This window comes from Lissotriton helveticus, chromosome 1_2 (assembly GCF_964261635.1).
Source record: "Lissotriton helveticus chromosome 1_2, aLisHel1.1, whole genome shotgun sequence".
Lineage (NCBI taxonomy): Eukaryota > Metazoa > Chordata > Amphibia > Caudata > Salamandridae > Lissotriton > Lissotriton helveticus.
Genome location: NC_136058.1, coordinates 440,322,380 through 440,333,719, shown reverse-complemented (window position 1 = coordinate 440,333,719; position 11,340 = coordinate 440,322,380).

Genomic DNA, 11,340 nt, shown 5'->3' with positions numbered 1-11,340 from the left:
GGGAAATATAAAATGTATTTGAGAGCTGGACATGTTGGTCTGTTAGTTGGGTTAAAAAAGATAGTGGGGGGATAAAAGAGGGAAGGTTTTGTATTTATATAGCGCTTGCTACCCCTGATGAAGTGTTGAAGTGCTTTTTGGCGAGTAGCATGCTACTCCAGATCCCAAAAAGATGAATAGACAGATCAATTATGGTGGGGAGGTTGTTTTATTGTATACACACAACTGTACACAAATTAATACAATTCCGTTGTAAAGTTGTATCCAAGAGGCAAGTATAGTCTCTGATAATAATGTATACAATACTGATATGTTTTAAGTTGGCTTGCCATCAAGACTGATGCCCCGTAATGTTGATGCAAAGTCAACTGTGCTGGAGTATCTTAGACTCTTGTTGAATTGTACCATCCACCTTGTAGGTACTGCCATTTGTATCAGGTCCACGTTGTAGGCAGACACAAACGCCTAAATTGTGCACTATTTATATTAAGCATAATGTAGGTGAACAGATGACAGTAAGCACTGTACAAGCTGTATTAGGTGCTTAGAAGTAGAGTGACATAGAGGGCAATAAACACTCCACTAAATCTTTTTTTTTATTATTAACAGTGCTCATAAGACCATACAATTCAATATCATGTACAAATAGCCCATTGGGGAACAGTTCAGGCATCATCTGGGGATTATATATCCGAGAAACACAAGTGTCTTTCATGAATACAAATTGACTACTCCACCAAGGACTGCACTGTATTATTGACACGGGCGAAAAGGCAAACAAGCAGTCAGGAGGCGCACTGATTGTATACCCCCCACCTGACAGGATGGTGACAGACCCCAACCACCTGCAGGGGAAACGTGCCACCTCATCTAATAGCTGCCAGACGCTTTACTATGTAAGCAGACTGGTGGTTTACAACTGCACGTACGTTGGGGCACCACATGTATTTTCCAGCATAATCTGGTGTACTCCCCCTGTGTGGGATGATAGCACCCACTGAAAACTGCACCGTTTTGTAGTCTGGGACAGTGCACCTTCCATGTTATTCTGAACTGGGCCTTAAATTTCGGTACTATTTTGTGTGCCTATTTAATTCGGGGATACAAAGAATGTGGTAACAGCCTATATGCAGGCACTAACAAAGCTGTTACTCACAAACTCCAGATGGTGCAACACGCAGCGGATAGGCTGGTGTTGAAATGGCCGAGAAAATCATCAGCGTCAGTTGTATTAAAAACCTTGCACTGGCTACCGATCATCAAACGGGTCCTTTTTAAAATCCTGATTATCACTTTCAGAGCCATCCACTCCCATGGGCCGAAATATCTACAGTGAAAGTTCGCTAGGTACCAGCCGATGCGTACCTTGCTGTCCTCAAATGCCAACCTGTTGTCGGTCCCGGCCTTTAGACTTAGCACGAGAGGGGGCAAATCACTGCCAGTCCTGGGATCCAAAGTCTGGAACACTCTTCCCCCTCAGCTTCGGGCTTTAGAGAGGGAAACCGACTTCCGGAAGGCACTGAAAACCTGGATTTTCAACTTACAGGACTCCCGGGCTAGAACACTAGTATGACAGTGGGAAAAACTAGTATAAGCAGCCTGACCATGTGATAGATCTTCTGGTCATCAGTGGCGCCTATGTGCTCCTTGGAGCAACAGCTGCGCGATATAAATGCATAATTACACTACATCACATTACATTACATATTAGGGTAGGACAAGGAAGATTGAATTTCTATGGTGGTAGAAATGTTTTTATCAACGTGCTTTATGTCCTAAAAACTCTCCCGTACCCTGAACATAATGAAATTACGTAGAATACACCTCTGCGTGCCTAATGCTGCCATTTGCATTTCAAGACCAGTGATTAATGTGGCTTCATCAAGTTCAAAGCCATTAGGCGTTTCCGACCTGTCTGATACTTGCATATGGAAAAGATAGGTCATTTGAACCTAAAGATAGATAAACATATTCATAGGTCACGATTTATGTCTGCATCTAATATAAAACTGTAAATTAGGAGAGGGGATAAGTGAGAAGTTAAAGGCAGCCGCTAATCGAGCTGCATTTGTACATAGGTCTTCCTATATTATGACATCTATTCCTGCTTAAGTCTTTAATTGTAATGAATACTTTAATACCCAGCATGAAGTCATCGTCGAGCTGTTTAGATAATCCACCTGTCTCGCCACCTCTTCCCCACTGCACCCTTAACCAGTGGCCTAGCCAGTGTGCCCTGGGCCCCAAGGCAAGAAAGGTAATGTGACCTCTGCCATTTATTTGGACTGTGGAAAACAGCAATAATCATTGTTCTGTGGGCCCCTCAGGCCTCTGTTTGAACTGTGACAAACAGCAGTTATCAGGGTTCAGTGGGCCTTTAAGGCATCTGGGACCTGGTGCCACTGCACCTGCTGCACCAATGGGAAGCTAAGCCCCTGCCCTTAACAGCTTCTATTCTAGCCCCACTGGAGAACCGAAACAGCCAAGTAGTGATCTGGCCATATATGCAGGCATGCAGCCGCCTCTTCCACTTAAGGGATTTAAGTCGCATGAAAGCAGCATGCGGGAAACAACCATTTTCTGAGTCTCTTCCAACCTGAATCCATTTAAAACCAGGGACAAAAAAACAGTTCATCGGCATCCCTTGCTTATCAGAAGGGTAAAACAGATTCATCTAACATTACAGTGTACCACATACAAAATTGTGATTGTGTTTACAAATTAAAACTAGCATGCATAAAGAAAGGGGAGCCTTTGGCCAAAATAGCCATTTTCCCTACCCATACTTTTAACACATCTTATACAAAAAATGCTAATTACATTCTCATCCGGAAATAGTCATTAGCGCCTACTCATAAGCAAATGCCACTTAGAATTGTCTTTCACTTCAAGCTTTTAAAAGTAAATTGATATAAAAGCAGTATTGAATTTTTTGACATTGTGTACTCTTACCAAAATTTAGAGCATCAATTTTATGACACCATAGAAAAAAAGAGCTGTTTATATATACTAATCCTCTAGAAATGTTCGATTAACCAGTTATAAAGTCACGTCTAGCTTAGTTTATAGTCTGTTTTTAATAGAAATTATTTCACATTGTTAATTGGATCTGCATGGCTAAACACTTATAAGGTCCCAAAGGCGAGACCTATTGGCTATGCCAATGCTTGTTAGTGAATGAGTACATTGAGCAGCAGAACTTTTGATTAAGTCCTGAAGAATGCCGCAAACACCTCTTTGGAGGGTTAATAGGCTGAAACACGTTGACCTCTTATTGACTCTAACAGTGCATATCTCCCACAGTGCCCTGTTTTTAATCCTGGCCCAGGGGTGTACAAATAATGGAAACCACATACCCTTTAGCAAGTTTTAACTTTCACTCTGCTGCCCACACTACCCTGAGCTCATTATTGTGGTATTTAGTATACCTTTCTTTACGACAAAACATGCCTGAACTCCTCCCTCTCGGTGAGGGGGTTGTATCACGGTGCATGGAAATTCCCAATAAGGAAGCATGCCAACTATGGTGGGTGAGGGAAATCGTCCTTTTAAAGGGATATTTCATCTTAGCTAGGTCTTCATTTGAAACAGTAATCCTCAGAGACCCAAGGGTTTCTTGATTGTGGTAGAAATACATTTTCACCCCTTCATTGTACGTTCAAGCACATACCATTGCATGAAATGTTGTGATCTATGTAGGGAAAATACTCTGTGCACTAAGAAAATGTGTTAAAATAACAGAAAGTTGATAATCACATTTAATACCTTCTCAAACCTGGATTTTTCTAGAAAATAAGTCTGTTAATTCTAGCAGATGTTTGATACCACAAGATATAAGAAATTAGGGGATCTTTATCTGATATCTTTATCTGTAAGTTATCTGAAATTATTGAACATAAACGTATGCAATTATTATTTCTAAAGATAAAGGAAGTTCTATATTTATCTTTTCTAAACTAACCCCAGTGCGTATGACTACAATAACCACCTCTCTCAAATCAATATTGTGCTTGTTTAGTGAGAAACCTAAATGATCTAGGAGACACCAGGAACAGCGCGTCAGTATTTTTCTTAGGAAGCTTCAAGTTAGAGAGTGAAAACACTTTTTAGAATGCCCCAAAAATTGTGATAAAGATATTTCAATATGTTTGACAAAAAGAATGGGTACATTTCATGACAATATTGAAATGGGAAATAACAGAAACAAATATTTACACAACATTACACAAATATTAGCAATATAGGAAATACTGAAGTTCATGCACTAATAATCCATTTGGTAAAAAAGTAGTTGCATGTAGAGTAAGCACAATACTGTGTCTGTGATTGTTTTTAAATAAAGACATTTTTTAATGCACATCATTTTACTTTCAGATTTACAAATGTCCTCTTGGGTTACTAACTCCTGTTACTGTTTTCAGCCCACGTATGGTTTCAAAGCTTCATACATACCTTAAGGATGTATTAAATATTCAGAAGGGAAACTATTAACATTCCCCTTCCAAATTCTGAATTGTTAAATGGGCTTAGTACATTTAAAAAAGGGGTTTAGCATTTGCAAACTTTGTGAATTACCGAACCAGTGGATTTTTTAAACAATAAAACCCTTGGTACATGAGGCCATTTTTTCTCAATTCCCTCCAAATTAAGTTTGCTAATAATGTTAGTTGAATGATAACCAGTGCACGCACCTATTTAGTGTTAGTGTTGCTTCAGATCAAATAAAAACCATCACACATAACTCTTATACAATACTTAAAGACAGAATTTCTGACATCCAGCTTTAATGTTTTGTTAAATATATTTGCAAATGTCGTCACTTAAACAGGAAAGCAGCTAAAGCAGTCTCTGGACATAAAATAGGATGTAATCATAGTGTCTTCTGAGTTTACTCCAAACCACTATAATAAACATATTAAATCCTTTCAGATTTGATCTGTTTGTACTGGTTTCTATTGCTGACAATAATCTAGATTTAGAGCAAGGGTCAATCCCACCCATGGCTTTTAAAATCTATTTATCAATGATCTCTATTAGTGTTATCGCAACTAAAACTGTAATAGAACTGATCTGAGAGATGGACCTTCAAGTATTATGCTCAGTCAACTTATTGAACAAACTATGGAGTTAAAATCTGAATAGATTAGATCCACAAGCATTGCCTGACCACTGTATTTTACATCAATAGATTACTTATCAGCACATTTTCTCTAAGTACAATTCAGTTATTTTCTATTTTTCGCTGAGCTCGTGCTGGGTCTGTTTGAACTCTTTTAAAATATGACATTTAAATCCAAAAGTTCAGTAATTCTAGTTTCAAGCCTGGTCAAACCTTAATGAATGGTACACCTAAAGATGCCTTTCTGTTCCTACATTTTATTGTGCACCATGATTCAGAAATGGCATGTTTTTGCTTTCGGAGGTAACATTCTAAACATATTTATTATTGATGCCATCCGAAACATTATCACTAATTAGGAAGATAACATCAAGTGGTTCTGTGATGCTTGCTGGAATGGGAAGTGTTTAATCAAAAGGTGGATTGAATTCAAGTTTAGGTGACAATTTAGCAAAAGCGTGTGGATTTTGTATATATTTAAAATTGTTGATCTCCAAAAAGGCCTAAATCAGTAAATTGAATTTAAATTCAAGTTTATCATTTTAATCCTATTGTTGCAAAAGATGTGATTTTGAACCCCATGAGGCGGTTCCTTTCCAGAAAGCATTCAGGTTGTAATCAGGAGTCAAATAATGCTGAGGAGGTTAAAATATTCAAATTGAATTCTAATTACGCATAAAATGTTCATTGTTCAATATATTTCTTAGTATTTTAATGTGCGGACTTTATTGCTTAAGGAAAATAATTAGAATTTGGTTTTCTATATGTATTTATTTATTTATTTATTTGCGGGTTTATATCGCGCTTGAATCGACTCCCTAGGGAGTATCTCTGCGCCCAAGAAACATAACAGACACAGTTAGAGATGGGACCGGATGGAGCTAATTTTGAAACAGGAAGGTTTTAAGTTTCTTCCTGAACATAAGATGTTCCGAACACTGTCTGAGGTCTAGAGGGAGTTTATTCCATAGCGATGGACCGGCCACGGAAAGGGCTCTACCTCCGTGTCTGGCCTTCCTTGCGCGGGGCACAACCAGTAGGGATTGGTTGCTTGACCTGAGGGAGCGTGAAGGGGTGTAGGCGATAAATTTATTTTTGAGGTATGCAGGACCTAGTCCATTTAAGCTTTTGTGGAAGCATTACATTAATGAAATCACTGTATCCTACCTTCTTTCTTTCCTTTCCTGTTCCTTGTGAACGTTTCTATTGTTGAACTTTAAAGATTGCCCGAAATTAGGAATTGTGCTCTACATAACTTTGCTGTGTTACAGTATGTTGATTTTTATGTACTACCTTTGTCTCTTATGTGTAGGGCAACTGATGTTTAGTTTTGCTTTAATAATCAGCTTATGTTTATTAGGTTTATTAGGTTTTATTATTCAATAAAATGTTTCAAACACAACAAATGGTAGTTGATATGTATGTACAACTGCAGCATTTTTATTGTATGGGCACTTTCAAAGGGGCCAAAAATCTGGTCTGTGGGATGACGGAGGATCACATTGGCATCAGCAGGCAGAGTTTTGGGCAGGTGATTTGGGGTACATGTAAGGTTGGAAGTAGGGAGAACAAACCATGTACATTGTGTGGGCTGTGACTCCTGGAGTTATTATGAGGGATACCATGCTACCCTGTAAATGAATCCCCTGGTGATTATTATCAACAAACTTTATTCAGTTTTATAAAAGAAATATACCAAGTAACAGATTGGCAAATATAATATGTCCAAGTTAATCAGAACACGAGATAAAAATTCATGAATTACAGTACAGAAGTTAATCGCAGCTTGACCTGAGTCTAACAGCGACCCGTAAAAAGTTAAGCGTATGCAAAACAGTGTCATTAGAGAGCAGTTGTGAAACGATAAGAGCTGGTCTCACCCTCCTAAAACTCGCTTTTTTGAGAATGGGAATAATAATTTACTTTCTAGGGACAGCATAAAAACTACAAAACATTCAAAAAGTGCATCATGTCCTGAGGAGACTCACCGTTGCAGCCACAGGGCATGAGGCACAAGGCCTCTGTGGAGGACGCGAGGGTATGCGAAGAGGTAACGGAAGAGGTGAAGCCGAAACTGGGTCAATAGAAAATGATCATGGATGCTTTTAAGCCCTAGAAGATGAGGTCCGGTGGTTGGTACAGTTTTTAACACAAAATACTTACGCACACTAGGCTTACACAGCTCATTTCCCTCTCTATCACAGCAGGTCATTCTTAAAAAACACTCTTTGACCAGAGAAAGGTCTCTCTTACATATGCGCTCAGGGTTAGCAAATAGTTCCTACCTACCCTGAAGAGGCCAACTCTTACATAAAGGAGCCATCGGATGCTTGAGACATGGTCAAATGAAAGGCATTCCCGTAGGACATCTTTGCTAAGTATATTTTCTTAATTAGCCCAAATATTAAGCCACAAAGCCAGGGGACGGAAAGCCAGTACATCTGAGAGGAAAGGCATCCCCAATTCTTCCTGCACGACTTAAAACGTGGTGCTTTGTGGGACAGGAAGGGCCCATCAGTACTTTGCACTGCCCCGACCCCAATCTGGCCCAATATCTCACTCCCATAACTAACCTTTGAAATATATTTGGCTTCATATATCTTCAAAAGAGCCGCTATTGGCTTCCCTCCCACTCTGCTGGCAAATTTAAAAACAGCTGCAAAAGCTTTCACTATATCCCCTTTCTTCCAAGTAAGCAAAGGGCACCAACTCAAGGAATTGTCAAACACAACTCCCAAATAAGAGAAAACATTGGCCTTCGGTATTGACGAAAGTCCGAATTTAAAAGTGAACTGCGTAGCTTTACGAGGTCCCACCTGCATAATAAACGACTTGGAATAATTAAACGAAAGGTCCAAGTCCTTCATAAACAGGTTAAAAGAATTCAGAAGAAGTTGTAGGCCCCTAGCTGTCCTCGCCCAAGGACTGCGTCGTCTGCATATAGGAGGACTGGTAGGCTACGCTTGCCTACCTGGGGACAATCCGCATTTGTGACCAAGAAGGCCTTCTCTAAGGAAATAATATATAGGTTAAAAAGAAAAGGTGCTAAAATGAAACCCTGACACACCCCTCTCTTGATGTCAAGCTGGCTGGACACTTTCAGATCCTTTGAATAGCAGACAACAGCGGTTGAATCACGGTGAAAATCCTTCAGAAATAAAATGATGTTACTGTCAATGCCAATGGAGGACATCAACTGCCACAGCTCGGACCTATTTACACAGTGGAATGCTGAGGACTGGTCCTTGAAGGCTAGGTATATGGGGCTGGAACGAGCCACAGTGTATTTGTTCATAACCATGTACAGGTTTAAACACTGTTCCACTGTGGAACGACCTGGGCGAAAGTCATTTTGGATATCGGATAAAAAGTTGTTTTCATCAACCCAAGATACAAGTGTGTCAAGTAACATGCGGCCCCCCACCTTCACCACAGAGAAATGAGCCTAATACAATAGGTACTGTACCGATCTCCCTTTTTAAATGCCGGGACTATATAAAGCCCAAGAATCTGAGCGGCCAACCTGGACTGCAGCATTGATGACAGCTGTGAGGACAGGCACCCAGGTTTCCATGTGGGCGATGTAGAGATCTGGTGGGATCCCATCTGGTACGAGGGCCTTGTTTTTAGACAGACCCAGAATACCGCCTCTCACCTCTTTCATGGTGAAAATAAGTTCTGACTTGCCTTCCACCCTTTCCTGCCCCTCAATTGGAGGGGTATCCGACTGGAAGATACTCTCGAAATTATGTACCCAATCATCCTCTGTGACATGGGCATCTAGTAATTCTAGTAATTAGCATTATTTCCAGATAGAAATGGGCTGTTAATAATGCCCCAGAACTTTGAGCTATTACGCATTGTACTAGCCGCCACTAAATCGATCCAGGCCTCCTCCTTCAGGGCAGGCTTGCGAGTTGCTAGAGCAGCCTTATATGCTCTTCTTAGTCCTTTGACCGCCACCCGGTCCTGGTGCTTAACACCCAAGGCCAGTCTCAGGTTCCTGGAAGCGTGGGAGCACGCGAGTAAATTCATCGTGGACCTGGTTGCTTACGGCCCCCACCCGGGGCTTGTAATAACTTCCTTATGACAGTAGACATGGATCCAAATGCACCCATGGTTTCCGGAGCACTTGCCTCATCATCAAGACAGGTGGCAAACTCACTGCGAGACTGAGTTAAAAGGGACTAATGGAGTAGCTCTGGGACAATACACCCCCACGTTACGCTCCTTCCTGCTTCCACCGCTTTAAGGGGGACACCAGCCCCCCCACGCCCACCTTGGTGTGTCCGAGTGTTCGGGTCCAGCCTGTTAAGACACAAATGGGGTTGTGGACACTACATTCACTCGCCTGCACATAAAAATCGGTAACCAGTGAGTAAATGGGGGTATATACAAAGGTGAAATCAATAAAGTTCTCACACCCGCTCCCAAAAAGGTGGGAGTAATGTCTTTTTTCCCTGGAGGCAGCTTATTCATTACAGATGTTAGATCAAATTCAAGCAAGATGGAGTTAAACTAAATACCCTGGGGAGTATGTTCTGTGTGTAAGCCTGCTTGTCCTGAACAGCCCATAGCTTCCACTCCTCCTTGCATGATGTCCCTACACATGAGTCTTAAAATCCCCTGTTAAAAAAATGTAGTGATAACTCTGACCTTTGAAGATGCTATGCTGAAGTGCAGACCCCAGCAGAGTTATATAGCCCTCATCCGGGTGTGTAACTCCAGCGTTAAAGAAGTTACCAGAGCAGCTTGCTCCTTCCACTGGGCAACAACATCACATGTAAATTGAGAGAGACATACAGTGAGGTATTGTATGAAACTGGCTCTGCATACTGCACCAAAGTGAGGTACAGTGTGTATAGAGTCCAAGGGTCTCCTGAGGTAGGCAGAGGTTAAAGTTAGATAGAACCTTACTCTCTAAAGTGGTAGCTTGGTAGAGCAGTGAGGTAGTATCAGAGGACAGTGTTAAGCATTTGATGTACACACTCAGTCAGCAAATGAATTCACACACTCAAGAACTGAACTCTAGGCCAATTGTTTTTGTATAAAAAAATATACAGTTGTTTTATTTCTAGAAACAAGCAAGCCTGGTACAGGTAAGCATACAAATACTTTGCGGTAATCATTTACTTGTATGAACACAGTTCAATTATGCAGTAGAAATTGTACTTTGTTTGATTTACAGGGGAGAAGTAGTATGCAACACTTAGCAAATACAGTACATTGATATGAATAGGCTTTTTTACTAAATTGCAGGTAGGTTACTTTTTGCTTTACTTTTCTAACTCAGTGCTGGATACCTAGATTCAGCACTGGTACATTTCCTAGAAACAGCTAAGTAATTACGTTTTGGTTATTCGCATGATTTTTAAAGAATATTTTCAGTTTTCAAAATGCCACACTTGGAAACTTTTTGGAGCAGTACATTGAAATGAACGGGCTTCTACAATAAATTGCAGGTAAGTTACTTTTCGTGTTACTTTTCTAACTCAGTGCTGGATACCTAGATTCTGTCCATCATCCCCGTTTGTATCGCTTTGTTCACCCTAAGTTGGCAGGGTATGCTCAGACGTGAGTCCCTTGCTCACTTTGCCACTTGATTCAAGATAGCCTGGCTGATTAGGGTTATGAACCCGAAACCGGTCCCAGGATACTTGTTTCCGGTCCAGGGAAGACATGGCTTGGCAGTTCGGGCTGGACTGTTCCCATGAGGTACAGGGTCAGACTGATTTGCATATGGCCATGTCTGAACTGGGGTAGCGGAGTGAGCAAAAGAATGGTGATGGATTACACCCAGATCAGTTGAATGGGGGTGAGTGTTTGGTTTGCTCAAACGCTCCGTCCATCATCCCCTTTTGTATCGCGTTGTTCACCCTAAGTTGTCAGGGTATGCTCAGACATGAATGCCTTGCTCACTTTGCCACTGGATTCAAGATAGCCTGGCTGATGAGGGTTATGAACCCGAAACCGGTCCCAGGATGCTTGTTTCCAGTCCAGGGAAGACATGGCTTGGCAGTTCGGGCTGGACTGTTCCCATGAGGCACAGGGTCAGACTGATTTGCATATCTCCCTGACTAACGAGAGGAGAGGAAACCGAACGAAGCATTGTCTCATACAAAGTATTATACGCCCCTGATTTGTTCTTCCTGGCCAACATACATATTTTCTATAAGATAACCCGATTGACAGACTGCAGCTGTTTTTATATCCGGACATTA